This window comes from Symsagittifera roscoffensis, unplaced genomic scaffold (assembly GCF_963678635.1).
Source record: "Symsagittifera roscoffensis unplaced genomic scaffold, txSymRosc1.1 SCAFFOLD_168, whole genome shotgun sequence".
Classification (NCBI taxonomy): Eukaryota; Metazoa; Xenacoelomorpha; order Acoela; family Convolutidae; genus Symsagittifera; species Symsagittifera roscoffensis.
This window is the reverse complement of record NW_026971009.1, coordinates 77,109-91,224: the sequence shown is the minus strand read 5'-3', so window position 1 is coordinate 91,224 and position 14,116 is coordinate 77,109.

The window sequence follows — 14,116 nt, the reverse complement described above, 5'->3', positions numbered from 1 at the left end:
TTGAGCGGCATAATTCGCCATGCATAAATCATTCGCGTTACGATCTCAGCATTAAGAAAAAACTCTTCAAAGCGCGCATAATTTAGTCCAGAACAAGCCCAAATTTCAAACCCCCAGAACTTTACAAAAAATAATCGGAGGTGAAATATGTTTTTTATATTTGAAGTCAATATCTTCAATGGGGTATTAAAAACTTTTGTTGAAAAAGTTTTTTTCGATCGGTGAAACTTGACTGAATAAAAAAACCACACGGAGTATAAATATTCCTGAGCACTGAAATAAATATTAAAGTTTTCTATTTTTTTTTTGAAAAAAATCACGATAAACGTCATATCTTAAAAAAAAACTTAAAAAGGATTTGAGCAGTCACATTTGGAGGCAAAACTCACAACTCCTGGGAGTACCCTGACAGAGCCTCACTATAGAGATGGAAACTTCAAAATTTTTTATATCTAAACTCTTCGAACAATTTTGAAAAAAGTTATTACAAAAATCACATCACGGAAATTAGGAGCATTTGAGCAGTCAAATGAGAACACATGATTTGCCATTGGGAATTCTTGAGAGTACCCTCACAGTAACCAACTACAAGCTTGGGAATTTCCATTCTTTTGAATGTTTTGAAATCTAAGTATTCTGAAAAGTTCAAGAGAAATCTTAAACACGTCATATCTCGAAAACTACAAGGATTTGAGCAGTCATATTTGAAAGCAAGACTCTCAATCCTTGAGAGCACTCTGACAGCACCCAAATACAAGGTTAGGAATTTCAAGTGTTGTAAAATAATTTGTATTGGAGTTTTCGGAAAAAAAATTTATATCGTATCTCGTACACTAAAAGAATTTGGACATTCGTAATTGGAGGCAAAACTCGCAACCCCACCCTGAAAACATCCCACTATTAGGCTGCTTGTTTTAAACTCGGCGAAATAACCACTGAATTCAAACTGAAAGATCGAAAAACACTCTAAACAATTGCAATATACGACCTAGCTTGAACAAGAAAAAAGTTCTTTCGTTAAACATGCAAAAATAATACGTTGAAAAAGCTTAAACAAGGCAAAATTGTGAAGCCCGCATTTAAATATATAAATAGCGTTTAGCGCAACTCCGGTGTTTCGAAATTTTTTGACAACTCATGAAAAACCGCATATATTGGAAACAACATCTGCAAACTTTTAGTGTACTCTGACTGCACCCAATTACAGGGTTGGTAATTTCGAACTTTTTACATTCTCAGTTTGAAAGGGTCATGTCGAAAAAATAATAGGCCTTTGGAGAACTTTGGAGGCCAGATTTGCAACCACAGAGAGTCCCTGAGAGCACCCTACTATATGGTAAGGAATTCAAAATCTTGTGAATTTTTTGTAACTTAAATTTCCCGAAAAAATTGAAAAAAAAAAAACGTATTATCTCGGAAAGTAAAAGAATTTGAGCATTCATATTATGAGGCCAGATTTGAGATAAGTGGGTGTCTGCTGACAGTTAAGTTGTATCTTCATAAAATTAGTAGTTTCAAATTTTCTGAATTTCTTTGAAGATTAGTTCTTTGAGAAATTTTGAAAAAATCAAAAAATGTCACATCTCGGAAAATAAAAGCATTTGAGCAGTCGCGTTTAGCAGTCGCATGTGGCAAGATTTGTAAATCTCTAGAGTACCCGGACAATACCGAACTATAGCGTTGGGAAATTCAAACTTTGAAAAATAATTAATATAAATTTTCTGAAAATTTTGAAAAAGTCACAAAAAACGTCACATCTCAAAAACTACAAAGAACTGAACAGTCATATTAGGAGGCAAGATTCGCAATCTTTGAGAGTACTCTGACAGGATCCAACAACAGGGTTACAGGGTTAGAAAGTTCTGATTTTGCGAAAAATCATTTATATACGTTTTCTGAAAAGTTTTGAAAAGGTAACAAAAAACGTCATATCTCGAAAACTGCAAAGAATTGAGCAGTCATAATTAGAGGCAAGAGTTGCAATCCTTGATAGTACTCTGACAGTATCCAAATACAGGATTGGGAACTTCAGATTTTTAAAAAATAATCATAACAATTTAGGTTTTCTGAAAACTTTTGAAAATCACAAAAAACGTCAAATCTCGAAAACTGCAAGGATTTGAGCAGTCATATTTGGAGGCAAGACTCGCAATCCTTGAACCTATTCTGACAGTACCCACGTACAGGGTTGGGCACTTCAAGTTTTGTAAATTAGTTTTTTTGAAATTTCTGAAAACTTTTGAAAAAATCTCAAAAATCGTCTTATCTCGTCAACTAAAATGATCCGGTCATTCAAAATTTGTGACATTCGACCAGAATGGACAAAATGCAATCTCTGCAGTTTCGGAGTTTTTAGCAGCGAACCTTCCGAATTGGTGATTTAGAAGGAATAAAAACGTTATTCGAGCGATTGGACAAATCGTGAAGGCTGAAGGATTTGGAAATTCCTAAATTTTAAATTTTCGAAATGATGACGTAACAATTCTCAGAAACGTCAGAAGCGCCCATTTTGGCAGAAAGGCTAAAAAGCAACACAACTGTGCCAGTCGGTCATATTTGGAAGTTTGACCTTGAGAAGAGCAGAAAATACTTGATTTTGAAGTGAAATTTAATTTTTCAAAATTTCGAATGGAACATGTCATGCACGATTTTCTCGCGATAACTGAAAATCAGAAAAAGAAATCAGAACAATTTTAGAACAATTGCGGGAAAGTTGTCAGATAAAAAACGAGTGGGAAATTGCTATTCGCAATTTCCATCATAGTGAACAAGAGTAGAGCTGTCCTATCTGAAAATAGAAGACAGAGTATTCCCGAGAGAGCAATTATTCGAACTGGACCAGAGTGAACCTTCGACGGAAAGGTGGACAGCTTGAGTGTCCCAATGGTCCACATAAAACTTCGTTCTTGAGTTCAAACTTACCCTTACCATTCAAACTGATAAACATTGAACTTATCTAGTTACTTTAGTTAATTCTAGAGTTGCTCACCCATTTAATTACTTCCTGTGCTTGAGCGCATCAACATGTGAGTCCTTAATTTAAATTTCTAGAGTGTGTTTTATGATTGTTATGTTGAGGTAAGGCGAGTTTTAGGTTGATCCATCTGAAATGGATCAAAGTCACACTGTCTAATAAAAAGTAACCTAACGGATTGTTCCAACCCGGTTTTTAACGGCGTTCATGTATTTTGGGTATCTAGAGACCTAAGTATGGGGACGTTCTTAATTCTAGAGTGGGGGGATATTTTAGTAGTAGCCTTTAAGCTGTAACGGGTCGTAGTCTCATGTCACAAGCGAACCGAACTGGCTCCGACCGTTCTTGAGGTGGGAAAACACAAGAGATAGTGTCCCTGACCCTTGAGCCAGTGGTTATAGGGCCTATTTTTCTTAAGCCTCATGTGTGACTGCAGTAGACGAATGTTACATAGTGTTTTTATGGCGCTCCTGGGTGTTTACGACATCAAGACTACGGAGTCGAACCCACTTGAGACAGCTTCGGGCTGAATGCCCATTCTAGAGTACCGGCGGTACGGTTCGACAGGAACGTGCAAACCTTCCGGTTGTACCGTGATAGCTTTTTAAGAAAACTCGAGAAAATTTCCTGGTGCGCTCTCCGAACGAGGCTTAGCTAACCGAGTAAAGGGGGGCAACTAGGGGGACAAAAACACGAGCAAAAAGACAAAAAGCAAAACAAAAACCAAAAAAGAATAGAAAAAGGAACAAAAACCATAAAACGAAAAAAGACAGTGACTTAGACACCAGATTAGTTGGATCAAACCTTTATATTAATTAAATAGTATACCCATACTGTTTTACAAGTTCGATCGTTTCGATCAACCTAGCAATTTAAACCAGTAAACTGAATAAAGTGCCCGAAGTGGGGCGTTGTCAAGGGTTTTCAGATAGCTTGGAACTTAGCTGGACCAATAGGAAACTTGACTGGAAGAGGTGACCAGCCGAGTGGGAAAGTGGTTCAGGGACACTTGAGCTGAACCAATAGGAGACTTGACTGGAAGAGGTGACCAGCCGAGTGGGAAAGTGGTTCAGGGACACTTGGCTGAACCAATAGGAGACTGGACTGGAACAGGTGACCAGTCGAGTGGGAAAGCAGCCAAGAAGGATTTGGCAATTCTCGAGTTCTCGAGTTGGGCAGAACGGGTATCGTTAGAATCCACATTACATTATAAGAGATAAGTGTAAAATTGGATAAGCGAAATCCCCCAGTTTTGAGGAACGTTTTTACTTGAGCAGGCCTGGAAACAGGTCTACGGTTTTCTCTTGAGAAGTTTAGCACCCGGCGCTTAAAGTAATTTTTAGGCTTAAGAAGGGGGGCTAGAAAGGGGGGAGGTTAGAAGGGGGGCTGGTTAAGTTAGAGGTTGGCGGTTGTAAATTGTAAAAAGGGGGAAATTAGAGTAACTAATTAGTCGACATCGTTGACTTAGTTACATTAGAAATTAACACGCGTTGGTAATATTAGGTGGAGATCCAAAATTCAACTCGAGTTAAGACTGGTACGCTGGTTGGTTTGGTAGGGGGGACCGGATATAGACAGCTTTTGTGATACCCCATAAGATCACTAGTGGGGGGAGGAAAACGCGTGGCAATTAGGTACCAGACATTTTTTTTTTAGACGAAAGGTAGACATTGGTCACCTTTGAATTTCAGGTGGGCTCATTTTTCTGTTTTTATTATTTTTCTTACTTAGATTTTTGTTGCATTTTAGTGAGGATTTGTGTTTGGTTTTATACGAACAGGTGATCACAAGATACCTGCGCACCTACATTGAAATAGAAACAACCAAAAAGAAGAGGGGGTCAGCATTTGGCTTTTAAGAGAGGGTTTTTGGGAAAATTTTACTAGAGCTTGAGTGGTGGTACAAGGTACGGTGATTCAAGAAGACCCTACAACGAGGAAGACACTCCGTGACGAGTATTGGGACAAGACCGAAGAAGTCTTGGGACAGAGCAGTCTTGGGATAGTGGTCTTGGGACAGGGTCTTGGGACAGTGGTCTTGGGACAGGGTCTTGGGACAGTGGTCTTGGGACAGGGTCTTGGGACAGGGTCTTGGGACAGTGGTCTTGGGACAGGGTCTTGGGACAGTGGTCTTGGGACAGTGGCCTTGGGACGGGGTCTTGGGACAGGGTCTTGGGACAGGGTCTTGGGACAGTGGTCTTGGGACAGGGTCTTGGGACAGGGGTCTTGGGACAGGGGTCTTGGGACAGGGTCTTGGGACAGTGGTCTTGGGACAGTGGTCTTGGGACACTAGTCTTGGGACACTAGTCTTGGGACACCAGCCTTGGGACACTGGTCTTGGGACACTACCCTTGGGACACTAGTCTTGGGACAGTAGTCTTGGGACACTAGCCTTGGGACACTAGTCTTGGGACAGTGGTCTTGGGACACTAGCCTTGGGACACTGGTCTTGGGACACTACCCTTGGGACAGTAGTCTTGGGACACTAGCCTTGGGACACTAGTCTTGGGACAGTAGTCTTGGGACACTAGCCTTGGGACACTGGTCTTGGGACACTACCCTTGGGACACTAGTCTTGGGACAGTAGTCTTGGGACACTAGTCTTGGGACAGTAGTCTTGGAACAGTGGCCTTGGTACAAGGGTCTTAGGACACTAGCGGAGAGTACTGTGATAGTGACGAATAGTCTTGGGACGGTATAGAAATTGAAGTCAAATTACAACAAGTGCGTTTTAAGACAGAATAAGACAAATCGAAATAGGTAGGGTTAAGACCAAATTAAGGAAAATTTTTCGGAGGTTTTAGAAAGAGAATTGGATAAGGTTTTTAACACGTTGTACAGAGTTTGTTACCACAAAAAATATTTTTTTTTACCCTTAGAATAGAATCGTGTATATAATAAAATTGTAAATAGAAGCAGTTGTAAATAGAAATAATGAGGCGGAGTAGGGTACCGGTGCTCGAAAAAAGGTCAAGTGGATCAAACACGAAATATAATTCATCGCTGCGCGGAACGACATCAACGGGCCCAAAGATAACGAAGACGAACTTTTCAGTTAACATGGTCAGCACAAGGAGTACAGCGGAGAACAGGGCGAAAGAGGGCACGGAAGGGGAGCGAGTAGAACCCACCATCGAGATTGATCTAGAGACACCAGATCAAAGTGTGGATGAAACAAGGAAGATGGCGACAGAGTCAACTCCAATGCCCAATGCAGAGGAACCGAACCAGAAACCCATAGAGTTCTCACCGATAGATGACGCGGAAGATGCAATAGGCAACACCGAAGAAACGGTGAAAGAAGACTCTCAAGTAAAGAGGACATCTTTTACGGAAAAATTGGGAATAATGTTCGGAATAAAAACGAAAGAAAACGTGACTGAAGAACCAAAAGCAGAAAGAGCACGAACATTTGGTACAGTGAGCACGAAAACGACAGAAACCGGCCAGAATGAGGAACAAGCTAAAGCAGAGGCTAAGGCCGAAGAGAAACTCACGGCTGACCATGAAGAGACTACCATTGAGCTGGGCGACTTGTTGGCGAAATTAAATCAGATCGACAAAAGACTTAAGAACAGTGAAGAAGACAGAGAGGTGATAAAAAAGGAAATAAGATACAACAAGCACGAGTATCTAGACAGTTATTTTAACCTGGCTAAGGCAACAGAGGAGAGACTCAAGGAGATGTCAGACAAGGTAGAAGCCACCAATGAAGAACGAGAAAAGAACATCAAAACAGACATGCAACAGTTGAAGAACCGATATGATGATGTTAACAGCCAATTAGGGAGCCTGGAAAGGAGAATGGACACAATGAGCAAGAGTCAAGCCGAGAGTTCGTGTGCAATACAGGCGAAGTTGGATGCAATCCTGAGAGGTTCTACTCCACAAGAAAGACCGGCAGTGGATCGCACGCAAGGCACCAGAGTTGACTTTGCAGAACCACAAAGGAACAAACGACAATCGACACCGTTGCCCTTAACCAGGGATGCGATAAGCATAGCACCAACAGCTGCGAAAACAATAATGAAGAATGGAACGTCGAATACAACGACTGCTCCGGGAGATTCAACAGCTAACAGCAACACAGGACCGGATGCTATGACATGGGCCAGCACTTGGGAGATGATGAACAGGACTCTAGAGGCCTTCGCCACGAGGAACACTGACTCGAGCGAGAGGAGAGAGGGGAAAACAAGAAAGACATTCAAGAAGCCAAAGGAATTCAAAGACGACTCCGATGGATGCATTGACACTTGGGTGGAAGTGATGAGATTACATCTAGAGCAAGATAACTTGAGTGACGAAAGGCAAGCATGTACAGCCATACTGAGCAACTTGGAAGGAACGGCATTAAAATGCGTGGTCGCAAAGAAGGAGGAAGAACGCGATACCGCGGACAAGATCTTCGAGATATTGCTGAATCGATTCGGGTCAGGCATGAAAGGCCACCAAGCGATGATGCGATTTGAAAAAAGAAGGCAGAGGGACGACGAGTCAATAGATCGGTTCCTAGATGACCTCGAGAGCTTGAGAAGGAGGAGTGACCCAGAGGAGTCGACAAATAGACGGAACTTTAGCATTGCCTCGAAGTTCATCGATGGGGTGAAAAGTGATGACTTAAGGACAATGTTAGCAACATAATACACATTGTCGAAGGACAGCGCACCCACCCCAGAAGAAATGAGACAGAAATCAAGAGAATACATGCTGATGAAACCTAAGAAGTACTCATATTCCGAAAACAGGAACACGCAAGGGGGAAGCCAACCCCAGAGGTCATCATGGTACAAACCTAGAGATGATATGGACAAGCGTAGATCATGCGCGAACTGCGGGTCAGCGGATCATCATGTGGCTGACTGCACAACGTACAAACAAGGCATGAAGAGCCTAGGTTATGCACCGGATGAAGAGGATATGAGCCAGATGGAGGAACACGAGTACTATAATGGCTTGATCATCAAGATAGGCGCCAGATGCTTCTTCTGTAATCAGGAGGGGCACTTCAGAATGGATTGTCCCTTGTTCTGGGAAGCGGTCAAGGACCAGAATCACCCCAAACATAAGTTGGCATTAGCGGCGGTGCAGAATCAGCGGAACAGGCAAAACGAGTTTGAATCTAGGAACTTGGGGGCACCAAACACCGAATTGCCGACGAAGACAGTGAAAGCTGTTACACATGTTAGCGGTGCGTTAGAGTCCGCGGCCGGAAGCTCTCTAGAGATAAATTATGAGAAAGCGGCGACGGAAGCAATTGCCAAAGTGAAACAAGATCTGGCTGCGAAAGAAATAGAGCAACGACTAAAGTTGGAGATCGAAAGACAGAATTTTAACGAAGCATTAACCGGATCGAACTCAATACCAGAGGCTAGAACGGGCTCAATGAAGACCGGGAATTGTAACACCGTGAAAATGGTGACAGGTAAACCTTTTGGGATATCGAAAATCGGAGCAAGAATAATGTCGATAATCACAGTGGGCGGACACGAGGTAACCAGAAACTTGAGCGAGCCGAGCGACCAGACGATAATGCACATTGACGTGTATGCAGACTACTTGAGTGGAATAAGTCCACAAACGACTTCTAGAGCGCTCAGGGCACTACTCACGAGAGGGGGCAGCAAATCGGTACGTGTTGATAATAGGTACACTGAAGCTTATGGTCCACACGAGGTCATGCTAAATATAGATGGAATCAACATCTATACAAAGACGATGATAACATGCGACGAAGACCTAATTGGACAAATCTATGTAGGGAAAGAAGAATTGAAAGTAAGATCGATTGGACACTGCGCTATGCTCGAAGAAGATGCAATGCACATCGGGACGGAAGCAGACGTGACAGGGCACGTGCTAGACATAAATGGCAAAAAGACTCAGTTACGTGGATTACTCGACACGGGAGCAGTCTTGAGCGTCATACCAATCGAAACATGGGAAAAAATGGGCTTTGACAAAGGTGACTTGATAGACTCTAGAATACGGCTGTCAGCTGCAAACAAAGGGGCCCTTCGGGTGTTGGGCAGGACGCCGATAATAGCTCTCAATTTGGGGGAACGTAACCTGTGGATGAGCTTCATCGTGGTAGAAAACCTAGATGAATCTGACCAATTCATTTTGGGCAGAGACTTCATCAGGAATTTCGACGTAACGATTGATCTAAATAATGCAATGTTCAGGATACGGAACCCGGATAGGAGGTACGCAATCAAACCGGTAAATTTAATAATGGCAAATGAAAACAAAGCACCGGTATTCTTGAGTAGGAGAGTGAGGTTAAAAGCTAATGAAGCGGCAATCGTAAGCTTGAGGATGAAAAATTATAATGAACTAAGTGACAACAAGCAAGTGTGTATAGTTCCAAATCCTAATAGTCAAAGCGCTGCTGTTTTAGGAAGATCATTTTCGATAACGAAGAGCGGCCTCTGCGTCAGTGTCTTGTTGAATACCCTTGATATACCGATCACGATACAGAGAGGGAGGAAGCTGGGATATGCTTTACCGGTTAAAACTCGATATGAAACAATTGAAAACTCAAAACAAAATGAAGTTGTTGATTGTCCCAACCACAGGGACAAAATTTGTATCTTGAGACGATTGCAGAGAATAAAAGATTCTTCAGGTCTTATCAAATCACTTAAGTCAGAAACGGACGATGGGCTTTCGAGCTGTTCGAACTTTCCAGAGCGACCCACACTAGATGAAATGCAAATTGATAAACCGGTTCTGCCGGAGATTGAACATTTAAGGGGCAAACTGAAAGATGAACAGCTCGAAGCTATCAAGGACGTACTAGAGCGAAACGAGGAGGTCTTTTCAAGGCATAAGGCGGATATCGGGTGTTGTAATTTTGTTGAACATGAAATTGAACTTGAGGAAAACGCGGTACCACACAGGGAGGGGGCGAGGCGCATGACCCCACACAAATCGGACGCGTGTAGAAAAGAAATCGAAACGTTACTAGAGTATGACATGATAGAACCATCCAAGTCACCGTGGGCGTGTGGAGTAGTGATGGCCAAAAAGAAAGGCGACCAGTTAAGGTTTTGTTGTGACTTTCGATACCTGAACTCCGTCACGGTGAAGGATGCCTATCCCATACCTAGAATTGATGAGAGCCTCTCGAAGTTAGGTGATGCAAAATTTTTTACGACTCTTGATTTAGGCTCGGCTTTTTGGCAGGTACCATTAAGGAAGCAAGACAGGGACAAGACAGGGTTCGCCTGCGAGTTGGGTCTGTTTCAATGGAAACGGATGCCGTTTGGACTCTGCAATGCAACAGCCACGTTTCAGCGGCTGATGGCACACGCGTTGATAGGCGTGACGAAGAAGTACGGCAACCTGGTAATGTGCTACGTGGACGACGTGGTAATAGCGACGCCGACACTAGAAGACCACATCGAGAGGCTTGACGAGGTGTTCGCGTGCATGAAGAGATCGGGGCTGAAGTGTAAACCATCAAAGTGCGAGATACTCAAGGACTCGATTAAATACTTGGGAAGGATGGTAGATAAGCACGGCATTAGACCTGATCCAGACGCCGTGGAAGCAGTCCTAACCTGGAAATCACCGAAGACGGAGCACCAGCTGATGAGCTTCCTGGGTTTCGCCAACTATTATAGAGAATTCATCAAGGGCTATGCGGACAAGGTATACCCGATGCAACAACTAATGAGACATAAGGGCAAGAAGTTCACGTGGAACAACGCGGCAGAAGAGTCATTCCAGAGAATAAAGAAAGAGCTATGTGAGGCACCAGTACTGGGTATGCCGACAGAGAAGGGGATGTACGTGCTAGACACGGACGCGTCAGTAGTCGCCATTTCTGGGATTCTCCATCAAGAACAAGAATGGAATGGGAAGACAGTCTTGAGACCAATAGCATACGGGAGCAAGGTCCTAAGTGACACAGAAATGAAGTACGGAGCACCGAAAGCAGAGATGTTCGCGGTGGTCACCTTTGTCGAAAAATACAGAGCATACCTAGGCAGTGAGCCCTTCAAGCTGCGAGTCGACAACCGAGCACTAAGCTGGCTGAAAACGTACTCAATGGACCAGAGCTATATTGGGAGGTGTATAGTTCGCTTGGATGGATACAACATGATAATTGAGCACAGAACACGAGATAAACATCAAAATGCTGACAGCTTGAGTAAGAAGACGGAGTTCTACGAGAGGCAAGAACAAAGAGAGGCGGACAGACCTGAGATCAAAGACGGCTTCTCCTTTATGGACAAAGAAACGTACGACAGTCTTCCACTCACGAGATGGCTGGACAAATCAGGCAAACCGATAGAAGATCATCCCGAATTGCCGAAAGAGCCTCTTGAAAAGACCATCTTGAAGAAAAATAGAGGGATTCCGATAGGAATAATGCTCAAGTCCAAGATCGTGAGGGAAACACTCAAGGCAAAAGGTTATGATCTCATCCAGGTAGAGGAGGGAACGGTCCGAATAGATGTAGACTTAATGAGGTTGCTTGAGAAACTATCAGATAACAAGCCCGTGATCCAAGGGAAAGGTCAGGAGGCACCGGAACTAACCATACTTCGGAGAGAAGAAACAGTGAACAATACTGACGTCTCAAAAGGGAGCATCACTGATAGCAAGGAAGTTGTGCGATCACTAGTTGAAAAAATCCCCGAAAAAATTCTGGAGCAGACAAAAGTCAGGGATAAGAAAGTGACATTCAGAGAAGAAATTGAACACCTGGGACTAGATCAAGAGTCTGGGGAGTGGTACAGATTCATGGAAGAAGACGGAACCGGAGAAGGAAAATTGTCCGGGGAGCGTAAAGAATGGGATGAAGATTCGGATGAGAGCAGTGAGGATCAAGACAGTCTATGCATGATACTGGCGGAAGAGAAGATGAGACAGCACGACAGGGAATTACAGACGGATCCATCTTCAGGGACGTACAATCTGGAAATACAAGAGGTACGAGGTAGTGAAGAGCTCGAGAAAATAGCAGTTTCAAGAAAACCACTAAGGGAACTATCGTGCAACTCAAACGTCAGAACGAATCTGGTACCAGAAGACGACATGAAAATCGTGAAAAGGATGATATGTGTGAAGCTGAGTGATGACACCCACAACCCTGGTGAAATGAATGGACAGATCATGGCGCTAAAGGAGCACGTTAAGGCGAGATACAGGCTGTCTGACCTAATAAGGGCCCAGAAGAATGACAAAATGACAAGTAACCTCTCCAAATGGATCCATTCGGGAGTCAAGGAGAAGGGGGAACTTGAGGAAGACAGCTACAAGATCTTGAGCCAGTTCTACAAGGAAAAGAGAGATTTACTTTATCACACAGCTGAAGGGGTGGTAGCGTGCAAGAGAAGAGATGAGGAAAAAATATTACACAAACACAACCTCATCATACTACCACAATTGTACCAAACGGAGGTGCTTTTCAGATCACACGACCAGATGGGCCACCAGGGGATAGATAAAGTACAACAAAGGATACTTCACAGGTTTGATTGGCCGGGAATGAGAAAAGCTTGCGAGAGATGGGTGAATGCCTGCCTAGCATGCCTTCAAGTAAAAGACCCAAGGAAGATGAAGTTTCCCCTCAAGTCTGTCGAGAGTTCGGAATTCAATGAAGTGGTGCAGATAGACCATCAGAAAATCTGCATGACGGAATCGGGTTATAACCAAATACTAGTTATAATAGATCACTTCACCAAGTTGGCGGAAGCGGTTCCGTGCCAGACAGCCTCGGCAGAGGAGACATGTGATCACCTGATAACGCATTGGATATCGCGGTATGGTTGTCCAATGACTTTCCAGTCGGACAACGGCAAGGCTTTTGTGGGGGACTTGACAAAAGAATTGATGAAGAGATCACACATTGCTCAAGCGCACTCGACGACCTATCATCCACAGACCAATGGGTTGGTAGAGAGACAGAACAGGACACTGGTCAACATGCTCAGGGTGTACTGCTCGAGATACATGACGGACTGGGACAAATACCTGCCACAGGTAGTAGGAGCCTATAATAGTACTCAGCACTCAACGACGGGTATCAGTCCTTTCATGATGTTGACAGGCAGGGAAAGGGCAATGCCTATAACATTCTTTTACCCGGAGTACGAGGGGAAGAGGACGTCACCTCAAGCATACGTGAAGGAAGCGATCAAAAGACAACAAGAGCTAAACGAGCTATGTCGGAGAAACACGGCGCAAGCGCAAATGAGGCAACGCAAGAAATATGACGAAAAGATACTAAGAGCAAAGCCATACGAAGTGGGCCAATACGTGTGGGTCTTCCAAAATGTCATACCGCCCAAGGGAACAAAGAAACTACTCAAGAAATGGAGAGGACCGTTCATGATTACGGAAGTACATCAACAAGGACGGTTCTATCGCTTGAGTACAGGGCGAGCAGCACATTACGAAAATCTGAAGCCTCATGTCCCGTCCCCGGAGGACTGGTGCCTACCAAAAGACATGGAAGGTCTTGAGTACCTGGTGGTGGAACCAGCGTGCGAAGTGAATGAGAAAGGCACTAGAGAGAAAAATGATGGTAATGAGAACTTGAGTTTGGACGACAACGAAAAGATAGAAGTGGAGTCGGATGCAGGTTCATTTGTAGAAGAAGACTGGAACGACCCAGAGCAAAACGAGGTACCGAAGTGGATGGAGCCGGATCGACCAACACCACCGGAAACCAGGACTGGCAATCGTAAACGCACAGGCATGAGGTACAATAGGTACGGGGATGACTTCTTGATCGATAAGATACAGCCAGACAAGTTGGGCGATGAACTACTAAGCGCAGGCGAACTGGAAGCCGGAGAGGAATGGCAGGTCATTGACGATGGTGGACATTATCCGCAGGATGATTACTCGACGCCAGAATTGGAGACGGATCTCGAGCAGAGTGAAATAGAAAGGAGGGAGAACACGAACTTGAGGATTCTAGAGTGGATGCGTGATGTCAAGGACGAGAGCCACGAAGGACAAAGCATTCAGCAAGTCGATATATCAGCAGCAAATTACATGAAGACAGAGGACCCTCTTTTCGGATGGACAGCAACAGACAGGCCACTGGACATCCCTAAGGACAATTCAGACCCGACTACATCGACGGGGACGTCGATAAATATTTTGTCCGGGGAGTGGGGGT